Genomic DNA, 12,136 nt, shown 5'->3' with positions numbered 1-12,136 from the left:
ACTGTGGACATGCCCTGGCTTAACCCCAGACTGAGGGAAATATGAAACAATCGAGTGAGGTAGAGCTAAAGCACTATATAAGTAACCTGTGACCTTGCCCGGCCTTTGGTTATATATTGGTTTGTTCAGTGTTAGGAGCTGAGTACAGTGTGTTTATACAGCTATTATAAGTAGAGTAAGACTTATTTTTCTGGTTGCAAAAAATACATCTTTAGATGGTTGTAATCTGACGTTTCGGCATCCATAAAACCAGTTTACAACAACAATATGATGCCATTATGACATCCGATGCCCAATGTTGCCCGCTTTTTGGTAGAATTCCCCTGGAGCCTTTGCTAGTGTAGAAAAGTGTTCATTAACCCCAGAACTCTGGGGTGCCAGCTGTTGATTGATCTTTGGTTAGACCCCAAGAGTTTTGTGGTTAATATACGTCTTCCAAATGTTACTGGCCTTTTGATCACCTGAAAGGAAGGCAACAACTGTCACCTAAGTTGGTTCAGAATATGCACTTATTTTATTGTCATCTTTATCAAAGGTATGTTGGGTAAGTTTCTCTATATGTTCAATGTAGCCTTTACATGGTTTTAAGTTTACACAGTAAACACAGTCAAATGAACTCCGATATAGATGCAACATTGTCTGCGTACAAACATGTTTGTGTGTCAACATTGTGTGTATGAAAGTGTGCTTATTATAACAGATTCACTTATTATAACAAACTTCCTTAATCACACTCTAGTGATGAATAACCTTGCTTGAAACATGATGACTTAGTCTTAGAGGCTTTAGCTCAGCAGGCTTAAACAGTGCTATGGCAATTAAGGGAACCTGGGTTTGAACCCAGTAAATCACACCAATATTGCCCATACTATAGTATTCTTTATCAGATAACTATTCCTCTCTCTCCTCCATATGGGTGTTGATGTGCAATAGCTCTAAGCCTGATGTACTGATTTCTGCCCAGGCGTCAACTTGCTCCCTTATAATTGTAGTATTGACCTACAGACAGATTGGTTGAGTCCCTATATGTGAAGGATATTGTTTTCTTTAACCCCCTACAAATAGAGTCGGTAGTGTAGCCATAGATGGAGATATGTCAGTGGTAAAGCAGGTAAATGTCAGATCTCTAAGGGTTTAAAAGCTCATTCCACCCACATTTGAAGGGCTAAAAGGAACTAACTTATTTTCCTATCATCGGCAGAATTCTATTTTTTCATATTCCTAAACTGTTTCCTCCAACATTTTGTTATTTCTTTACTCTCTTTATTCACTCAGAGGGTGTTCTCAATCATAGAGCACATACGTATACAGTCGCAAAATACACTGCTCAAAAAAATAAAGGGAACACTAAAATAACACATCCTAGATCTGAATGAATGAAATATTCTTATTAAATACTTTTTTCTTTACATAGTTGAATGTGCTGACAACAAAATCACACAAATTATCAATGGAAATCAAATGTATCAACCCATGGAGGTCTGGATTTGGAGTCACACTCAAAATTAAAGTGGAAAACCACACTACAGGCTGATCCAACTTTGATGTAATGTCCTTAAAACAAGTCAAAATGAGGCTCAGTAGTGTGTGTGGCCTCCACGTGCCTGTATGACCTCCCTACAACGCCTGGGCATGCTCCTGATGAGGTGGCGGATGGTCTCCTTAGGGATCTCCTCCCAGACCTGGACTAAAGCATCCGCCAACTCCTGGACAGTCTGTGTTGCAACGTGGCGTTGGTGGATGGAGCGAGACATGATGTCCCAGATGTGCTCAATTGGATTCAGGTCTGGGGAACGGGCGGGCCAGTCCATAGCATCAATGCCTTCCTCTTGCAGGAACTGCTGACACACTCCAGCCACATGAGGTCTAGCATTGTCTTGCATTAGGAGGAACCCAGGGCCAACCGCACCAGCATATGGTCTCACAAGGGGTCTGAGGATCTCATCTCGGTACCTAATGGCAGTCAGGCTACCTCTGGCGAGCACATGTAGGGCTGTGCGGCCCCCCAAAGAAATGCCAACCACACCATGACTGACCCCCAAACCGGTCATGCTGGAGGATGTTGCAGGCAGCAGAACGTTCTCCACGGCGTCTCCAGACTGTCACGTCTGTCACATGTGCTCAGTGTGAACCTGCTTTCATCTGTGAAGAGCACAGGGCGCCAGTGGCGAATTTGCCAATCTTGGTGTTCTCTGGCAAATGCCAAACATCCTACACAGTGTTGGGCTGTATGCACAACCCCCACCTGTGGACGTCAGGCCCTCATACCACCCTCATGGAGTCTGTTTCTGAACATTTGAGCAGACACATGCACATTTGTGGCCTGCTGGAGGTCATTTTGCAGGGCTCTGGCAGTGCTCCTCCTGCTCCTCCTTGCACAAAGGTGGAGGTAGTGGTCCTGCTGCTGGGTTGTTTCCCTCCTACGGCCTCCTCCTCATCTCCTGATGTACTGGCCTGTCTCCTGGTAGCGCCTCCATGCTCTGGACACTACGCTGACAGACACAGCAAACCTTCTTGCCACAGCTCGCATTGATGTGCCATCCTGGATTAGTTTCACTACCTGAGCCACTTGTGTGGGTTGTAGACTCCGTCTCATGCTACCACTAGAGTGAAAGCACCGCCAGCATTCAAAAGTGACCAAAACATCAGCCAGGAAGCATAGGAACTGAGAAGTGGTCTGTGGTCACCACCTGCAGAACCACTCCTTTATTGGGGGTGTCTTGCTAATTGCCTATAATTTCCACCTGTTGTCTATTCCATTTGCACAACAGCATGTGAAATTTATTGTCAATCAGTGTTGCTTCCTAAGTGGACAGTTTGATTTCACAGAAGTGTGATTGACTTGGAGTCACATTGTGTTGTTTAAGTGTTCCCTTTATTTTTTTGAGCAGTGTATATCACAGAAAACTTGGACAATGCATGTGAAATTCGCAATAAGGCCCCTGTCATTACATCTAAACATGTAATTGCTCCTCATGCCAGCTTACACCCTAGATAGGTATATATCACAGTGTCACCTCGGGCTCTCACTTCAACACACACACACACTGTCTCCTTGTAACCGCTGGATACCGTGTGCCTGCCGCACAATGTCCACCACACACACACACTCTCTCTCGCGCTCTTTCTCTCTTACACACCTCTCCTCAGATGCCCTGAGACAAGTAAAGAAACCGATCTATAAAGCTGGCTAGAGTAATTTAATCCGGCCGACAGCTGATGCCTGTTGGGTTATTGTGACCCTGGATAGGAGAGGAGGATGATGAGAGTAGAGAAGAGGCAGAGGAATCCTTTTGTTATTCTGTGTGGAACTCGGTGTGTGTGTATTCGTGTCAAATCAAATCAACCTTTATTTGTCACATGTGCCGAATACCGCAACCTTACCTTGGAATGCTTACTTATAAGCCCTTAACCAACAGTGCAGTTCAAGAAGAGTTAAGACAAATATTTATCTAAATAATAAAAGTAACACAGTAACATAACAATAACAAGGCTTTATACAGGGGGTACCGGTACCGAGTCAGTGTGCGGGGGTACAGGTTAGTTGAGGTAATTTGGACATGTATTTAGGGGTGAAGTGACTATGCATAGATAATAAACAGCGAGTAGCAGCAGTGTACAAAACATATAGAAGGGGGGTGGTGTCAATGTAAAAAGTCCGGTAGCCATTTGATTGATTGTTCAGCAGTGTTATGGCTTGGGGGTAGAAGCTGCTAAGGAGCCTTTTGATCCTAGATTTGGCACTCCGGTACCGCTTGCCTTGCGGTAGCAGAGAAAACAATCTATGACTTGGGTGACTGGAGTCTTTGACAATTTTCTTTTTTTATACAGAGAACCATAAACACTTGGCAAAGTAATTCTGATTACAGTTTACAATGTATGCTAATCAGGGATGTAGTGGTAAACACAAAGGTTGGTAAATGCTCAACAACATTAATCCAAACAACACTAACTTGGTGTAAAAGGTGCATAAACTATTTTTTACATGCATTTACCCTCCGTTACTTCCCTGATCCTATTCATGGAAGCAAACAGCATAGCCTAGTATATACAGTATCAATGTCAAACATCAGTTACTACTAGGAATGTATTCTGAAACAATGAGCAGGACATTAAACCTGGGCTGTGTTCCAATGTCTATACTGTCATACCACTTAGAGTACATTCATTCTAGAGGTAGTATGGAGATTGGAACAAAGCCCTGATGTTTTTTTCAAATCCCCAGCCCCATGGGTGTCTATAGCTCTCTGTATGTTTGATGTTGTGTAGGTGACGATTGCCACTATCACGTTTAAGGTAAGACCCAGGTGCAGACTGTGTCAAAATAACAAAAGTTTATTATTCGAACATGGGTGGGCAAAAGGACAGGTCAAGGGCAGGCAGAGGTCACTAATCCAGATAGGTGGGGCAAAGATACAGGGCGGCAGGCAGGCTCAGGATCAGGGCGGGCAGTCAGGCAGGAATGGTCAAAACCGGGAAACAAGAAAACAGGAACTATAGCAAAGACAGGAGAAAGGGAAAAACCGCTGGTAGGCTTGACTAACAAAACAAACTGGCAATAGACAAACAGAGAACACCGGTATAAATACACGGGTTATTGGGGAAGATGGGCGACACCTGGAGGGGGTTGGAGACAATCACAAAGACAGGTGAAACAGATCATCCCTCCACTCCTCTAGCACAAACTCAATCAGGTTCTGATGCTTAATGCTTACCCAATTGCCCACTGCTAATGTGACTCCACTCTCACTTAAGATATTAAATGAGGAATATCCCTAGTCAACCTTAGGGGGCACAGAAGCAAGAAGGGAGAGAGGGAGGGAGGCAGTGATGGGGAGGAAAAGGGGAGAGGGTGAGTCAGGCAATGGAGTGGGAGGAGGATTAGACATGCACAAGGAAGTCTATGGATGGAAGAAGGCATATTGGCTGAATTGGGGAGGGGTGATGGGGTCTCAAACCACCAGGGGGGAATCAGAAAGGATCCTCCAGTCGATAAATCTCAATGAGCTCCAAAGATGATCAGGGATGGGGACGTTCTCTCCAGTGACAATGTTATTCCACTCCATCGATTGGGCCTCTCACAACAAACTGAAAGCATTTGAATACGTCAATATGTTGGGGGAAATGATTTGTGTTTGGTCTCGAGAGGAGCGAGGGACCCAGAGGGCATAGTAGAGGATCATGGGAGCTTCTATTGTTTTGGTCGCCTTACAATAACACGATTTTCACGTTTTTTTTTTTTTTTAGGGAAGCTCGAACGTTGTTCGTTTTTTAATGTAAAGGTATTGTCTGTGTGTTCTATTGGACAGATTGTCGAAGGAGATGGGGTGTGTGTCAAAAGCAGTCGGCCGGATTTGAACCCATGCCGACACCGACAGATGTGTAGGCACTAACCACTAGACCATCCTGGCCATGAATGTTATTTTGTTTGATTGATCTTAGTGTCTTGTTTGCTCTCTCCACCACAGGTTCAGCCCGTACGAGTGGTACAACCCCCATCCGTGCAACCCAGACTCGGACGTGGTGGAAAACAATTTTACGTTGCTCAATAGTTTCTGGTTCGGCATCGGGGCTCTCATGCAGCAAGGTAGTTGCCTCAGCCTGCTGGTGCTGTGGCTATCTCTGTGTCCCACTCTCTCTGGGGTCCAAGGTTTTAGGCCAGGCTCCGGGCGACACAGGGGCCTCTGGGTGTGTGCTGCATGGTGGAAAAGTTATGAAGCATCTATATAGGGCTTAGAAAGGGTTTATGAAGGCACCATTTAACCTTAAAAGTTGTAGTTGGGTTAAAGTGGGAACAAGAATAATGTTGCTACCTCGTTTTCTGATCGAAATGAATGTACAGAGGAAGCTGGAGAGGAAAATATACCGAACAAAAAAATAAATGCAACATGTCAAGTGTTGGTCCCATGTTTCATGAGCGGAAATAAAAGATCCCAGAAGTGTTCCATACACACAAAAAGCTTATTTCTCTCAAATGTTGTGCTCAAATTTGTTTATATCCCTGTTGGTGAGCATTTCTCCTATCCCAAGATAGGCTAATTGACATTATTTGAGTCAATTGGTGGTGTACCTGTGGATGAATTTCAAGGCCTACCTTCAAACTCAATGCATCTTTGCTTGACATCATGGGAAAATTTAAATAAATCAGCCATCACCTCATGTTTCAGCATGGATCTGTACACAATTCCTGGAAGCTGAACATGTCCCAGTTATTTCCAGGCCTTCATACTCACCAGACATGTCACCCATTGAGCATGTTTGGGTTGCCCTGGATCGCTGTGTATGACAGCGTGTTCCAGTTCCCGCCACCATTGAAGAGGAGTGGGACAACATTCCACAGGCCACAATCAACAGCTGATCAACTCAACTGGGAAGGAGATGTGTCACGCTGCATGAGGCAAATGGTGCTCACAACAGATACTGACTGGTTTTCTGATCCACGGCCCTACCTTTTTTTTAAAAGTATCTTAGACAAACATATTCATATTGGTGTGCCCATTAATGTAAAATGCATTGATTAGGGCCTAATGAATTTATTTCAATTGACACATTTCCTTATGTGAACTGTAACTCAGTCAAATTTTTGGCATGTTGCGTTTATATAATTGCTCAGTGTATATTATTATTATTTTGCATATTTTGTGCTAAGTTAATGTTACAGTGAAGGTGTCTCTTTTAGCGTTACAGCAACTGAATGAACATAAAAGTTATAGTCCTTAATGGAGTAGTAACTTTGAGTTGCTATTTACATTTATATTGGTTCCTCTATTCTTGAAAGATAATTGCAGAGAAATGAATTTACTCTACAGTTGAAGTCAGAAGTTTACGCACACTTAGGCTGGAGTCATTAAAACGTGTTTTTCAACCACTCCACAAAGTCTTGTTAACAAACTATAGTTTTGGCAAGTCGCTTAGGACATCTACTTTGTTCATGACACATCATTTTTCCAACAATTGTTTAGACACATTATTTCACACATAATTCACTGTATCACAGTTCCAGTGGGTCAGAAGTTTACATACACTTAGTTGACTGTGCCTTTAAACAGCTTGGAAAATTACAGAAAATTATTTCATTGCTTTAGAAGCTTCTGATAGGCTAATTGACATCATTTGAGTCAATTGGAGGTGTACCTGTGGATGAATTTCAAGGCCTACCTTCAAACTCAATGCCTCTTTGCTTGACATCATGGGAAAATATAAATAAATCAGCCAAGACCTCAGAAAAACAATTGTAGACCTCCACAAGTCTGGTTCATCCTTGGGAGCATTTTCCAAATGCCTGAAGGTACCACGTTCATCTGTACAAACAATAGTATGCAAGTATAAACACCATGGGACCACACAGCCGTCATACTGCTCAGGAAGGAGATGCGTTCTGTCTTCGAGAGATTAACATACTTTGGTTCGAAAAGTGTAAATCAATCCCAGAATAACAGCAAAGGACTATGTGAAGATGCTGCAGGAAAGTACATAAGTATCTATATCCACAATAAAACGAGTCCTATAACGACATAACCTGAAAGGACGCTCAGCCAGGAAGAAGCCACTGTTCCAAACCGCCATAATAAAGTTTGCGATGGCACATGGGGACAAAGATCGTACTTTTTGGAGAAATGTCCTCTGGTCTGATGAAAGAAAAAATAGATATGTTTGGCCATAATGATCATCGTTATCTTTGGAGGAAAAGGGGGGAGGTTTGGAAGCTGAAGAACACCATCCCAACCGTGAAACACGGGGGTGGCAGCATCATGTTGTGGGGTTGCTTTGCTGTAGGAGGGACTGGTGCACTTCTCAAAATAGATGGCATCATGAGGAGGGAAAATTATGTGGATATATTGAAGCAACATCTCAAGACATTAGTCAGGAAGTTAAAGCTTGGTCGCAAATGGGTCTTCCAAATGGACAATGACCTCAAGCATACTTCCAAAGTTGTGGCAAAATGGCTTAAGGACAACAAAGTCAAGGTATTGGAGTGGCCATCACAAAGCCCTGACCTCAGTCCTATAGAAAATGTGTGGGGAGAACTGAAAAAGCGTGTGCGAGCAAGGAGGCCTCTAAACCTGACTCAGTTACACCAGCTCTTTCAGGTGTGCATGGAGGAATGGGCCAAGATTCACCCAACTTATTGTGGGATGCTTGTGGAAGGCTACCCAAAATGTTTGACCCAATTTAAACAATTTAAATGCAATGCTACCAAATACTAATTGAGTATATGTAAACTTCTGACCCACTGGGAATGTGATGGAAGAAATAAAAGCTGAAATGAATCATTCTCTACTATTATTCTGACATTTGTGATCCTAACTGACCTAAAACAGGGGTTTTTACTAGGATTAAATGTAAATAATTAATATTTGGCTAAGGTGTATGTAAACTTCAGACTTCAACTGTATATAGATTAAGTGGGGTTGCAACCCTCCCCCCGTTATAAAACAAAATTATAATAATTGGTAAGGGTCTCAGTGTAACAGATACCCTTTTCATATGACTGAGCAGAATCTGTGCTGGCCTGGTTACGCATCCAACATAGTTGCTGGAACCATGCTGAAAAGGACAAAGTGATAGGAAACTATCAAAATATCTTTGGGTGAGCATGATAGTGTGAAAAGGAGAATGACGAACCAGTGAACTATCCTTTAGGTATAACTTATCTCTTACCAACTAGCCATGCTGCACTTATTCAACAAGAACAGCTTTGTGTCAGGTGCCACTACCCAGAGTCCTCTCCCCATTGCCCGCAACAAATCAGTGCCCATAGAGTAGTGGGACGTGGGGTCAGGATGTGAGGTTGCCTTGGGTACATGACAGTCAGACCCAACCAGGTTGTCAGTTTCCACTAAAGTTTTTATTTTGAAATGTAAACGTGTAACTTTAAAGAAGTGACTGATCTGTGTTGACGGACGGTAAGTTAATTGAGTATACCTTTTAGGACCAGTTTCCTGGACCCAGATAAATGCTATTTTAATGATGTGTAAAACGCTCTGTCAATGGATATTCACCATTCAACATGCTTTTTAGTTCAGGAGTAGGTTGAATCTGGGTCCGTGAAACCAACCCCCTACTGTCCAACTCCCAATACATAATGGAGCGGCTTAAGTACAACACATAGCAACCTTTCTTACTAATCGACGGACAGTCCCAGTGGCCTGGATTCAAGTCCCAATCAGGCTACTCCGGATGATCCATAGAGCACAATATCACCCCTCACTAAGTCCTTTGTGGATGCTGCCTATGTAGACATCTTCTCCATACACCCTTGCTGTAACTTCTGGAATTCTATCTCTCCACTCCCTACACCCCTATCCTCTCCTCTGTACCCAGGCTCAGAGCTCATGCCTAAGGCCCTGTCCACCCGGATCGTGGGGGGCATCTGGTGGTTCTTCACCCTCATTATCATCTCCTCCTACACGGCCAACCTGGCTGCCTTCCTCACCGTGGAGCGCATGGAGTCACCCATCGACTCGGCCGATGACCTGGCCAAACAGACCAAGATCCTGTACGGAGTGGTGGAGGATGGATCTACCATGACCTTTTTCAAGGTAGCTAGCAAACCATTGGGCTCACTTGGATAAGTGGTCATCTGCGGTGTTGTGGTTGTGGGTTTCACTCAAATAGCGACCTGCTGGAGGGAAAGACAGCAAGATAATATAATAAACCCCTCTGTTCAGGGTACTTAAAAAGTATTGGCCATGTATAATCTCCACCGGGCACAGCCAAAAGAGGCCTGGCTACCCCTCTGATTCAGGTTTCTTCCGAGGCTCCTGCCTTTCTAGGGAGTATTTCCTAGCCACCGTGCTTCTACATCTGCATTGCTTGCTCTTTTGGGTGTTAGGCTGAGTTTCTGTAGAAGCACTTTGTGACATCTGCTGATGTAAAAATGGCTTTATAAATCAATTTTATTGATTGATTGACACTGGAAAGGCCAATGCTATATGAACCAAATCAATTCTTATTAGAAGAGGTGGATTTCATTAATCTTCCTTTTCTTCCTCCGGTGGTTTGACAGAAGACGAAGATCTCCACTTACGACAAGATGTGGGAGTTCATGAACAGCCGTCGAACGTCTGTGATTGTGAAAAACATAGACACGGGCATCCAGCGCGTGCTCACCTCCGACTACGCTTTCCTCATGGAGTCCACAACCATTGAGTTTGTCACCCAGCGCAACTGCAATCTTACCCAGATAGGGGGCCTCATCGACTCCAAGGCCTACGGAGTGGGAACACCCATGGGTAACGCATATTGTCCTTATAGTCTGTATCGTCTATATCGCACATATCGCTATTATCACCTATATCGCTTATTGTCTACACCATTCATATCTCCTGAATCACCCATAACTCCTATATTGCCCATGTTGACCATATTGCCCATCACCCATTGCACGTTCTACCTGTCAATGACCATGTATATCAAGGCAAGCAGATAAAGGTTGGAGTTTGGAGGTTTGAGACAGATATGGCTAATGTAATGTACTGTATGCATACTTGAAAGGGTAGAAGAATGAATTGTTATGACTGAGTTTGGGAGGTAAGGGTTCAAGTGAAGGGGAAATGGACAATAATATGTATAGGAATTCTACATAGAATCTAGTATTTCCCCACACATTAAGACAATTGTACAGATTGACATTTGAAAATACCATGCCTGACATAGATAGCTACAGGATCACAAATCAGTTTTTTCTCTGGCATTTCAGTTGGTATGTGTAAACACTGTTCCACTTGACACATACAGTGCATCATAATACACCAGACATACCCAGCCTTTTGTGTTTGGGCAACATTTTTGCCTGGCATATAAAGATGATGTACCACAGAGGAGGTTCTGGTTCCGTATTCCTGGAGCTCAGAGTATGATTGTTGATCTAAGATAAGTTTTAACTTTTGGAAAGTAATGAACAAGATCACATGGAAAGGGGGTACCAAATTCTAGATCAGCACTCCTACTCTGTCGCTTCATATGTACGGCCCATAATGTACAGTGCCTTTGGAAATTTTTCTCAGCAATCTTCACACAATACCCCATAATGACAAAGGGAAAACAGTTTTGCAGAAATGTTTGCGAATTTATTGCAAATAAAAAAACTGAAATAGTTTATTCAGATGCTTCGCAATGAAACTCTAAATTGAGCTCAGGTGCATCCTGGTTCCATTGATCATCCTTGATGTTTCTACAACTTGATTGGTGTCCACCTATGTTAAATTCAATTGATTGGACATTTTTTGGAAAGGCACATACAGTTGAAGTCGGAAGTTTACATACACTTAGGTTGGAGTCATTAAAACTCGTTTTTCAATCACTCCACACATTTCTTGTTAACAAACTCGAGTTTTGGCAAGTATGTTAAGACATCTACTTTGTGCACGACACAAGTAATTTTTCCAAAAATTGTTTACAGACAGATTATTTCATTTATAATTCACTGTATCACAATTCCAGTGGGTCAGAAGTTTACATACACGAAGTTGACTGTGCCTTTAAACAGCTTTGAAAATTCCCGAAAATGATGTCATGCACAGCCAGAAGAGGACTGGCCACCCCTCATAGCCTGGTTCCTCTCTAGGTTTCTTCCTAGGTTCTGGCCTTTCTAGGGAGTTTCTCCTAGCCACCGTGCTTCTACACCTGCATTGCTTGCTGTTTGGGGTTTTAGGCTGGGTTTCTGCACAGCACTTTGCGACATCATCTGATGTAAGAAGGGCTTTATAAATACATTTGATTTGATAACAAAATGTGGAAAAGATCATGGGGTTTGAATACTTTCCGAAGGCCCTGTATATGCTGTGTCAGATCTCATGGACTCCAGGGGAAACGGGCGGGAAAGCTGTTGCTGGTGTTTTCTAATCCCAGTGTCACTGGGGTTATTGTGTTCATGATGGGGCCACAGAGACCACTGCTACCCCTGGGGCTATCTTCCTGGTTAACGAGCAGTTTATTATGAAGCAGCATGGCTAGGTGGGTCATGTTTTGGAGGACACGTATCTCGACCTTCGCCTCTCCCGAGCCCATTGCAGAGTTACAGCGATGAGAAAAATTGGGTAAAATGACAAAATAATCATTTAAAAAAGGAATTCCATCGCACACATTGCTAAATTATCTCCTATTGCATGCCTGATATGACATGTTTTTTCTT

At 43.2% G+C, this 12,136-nt stretch overlaps 1 pseudogene; it reads left to right on the top strand.

The window, feature by feature from the left end:
- The window catches only part of LOC139406953 (glutamate receptor ionotropic, kainate 2-like), a 189,213-nt pseudogene that overhangs the window by 158,749 nt on the left and 18,328 nt on the right, over window positions 1–12,136 (top strand).

Source organism: Oncorhynchus clarkii, chromosome 4, assembly GCF_045791955.1.
Source record: "Oncorhynchus clarkii lewisi isolate Uvic-CL-2024 chromosome 4, UVic_Ocla_1.0, whole genome shotgun sequence".
NCBI classification, from domain to species: Eukaryota; Metazoa; Chordata; class Actinopteri; order Salmoniformes; family Salmonidae; genus Oncorhynchus; species Oncorhynchus clarkii.
This window is presented reverse-complemented; position numbering and strand designations above follow the sequence as displayed.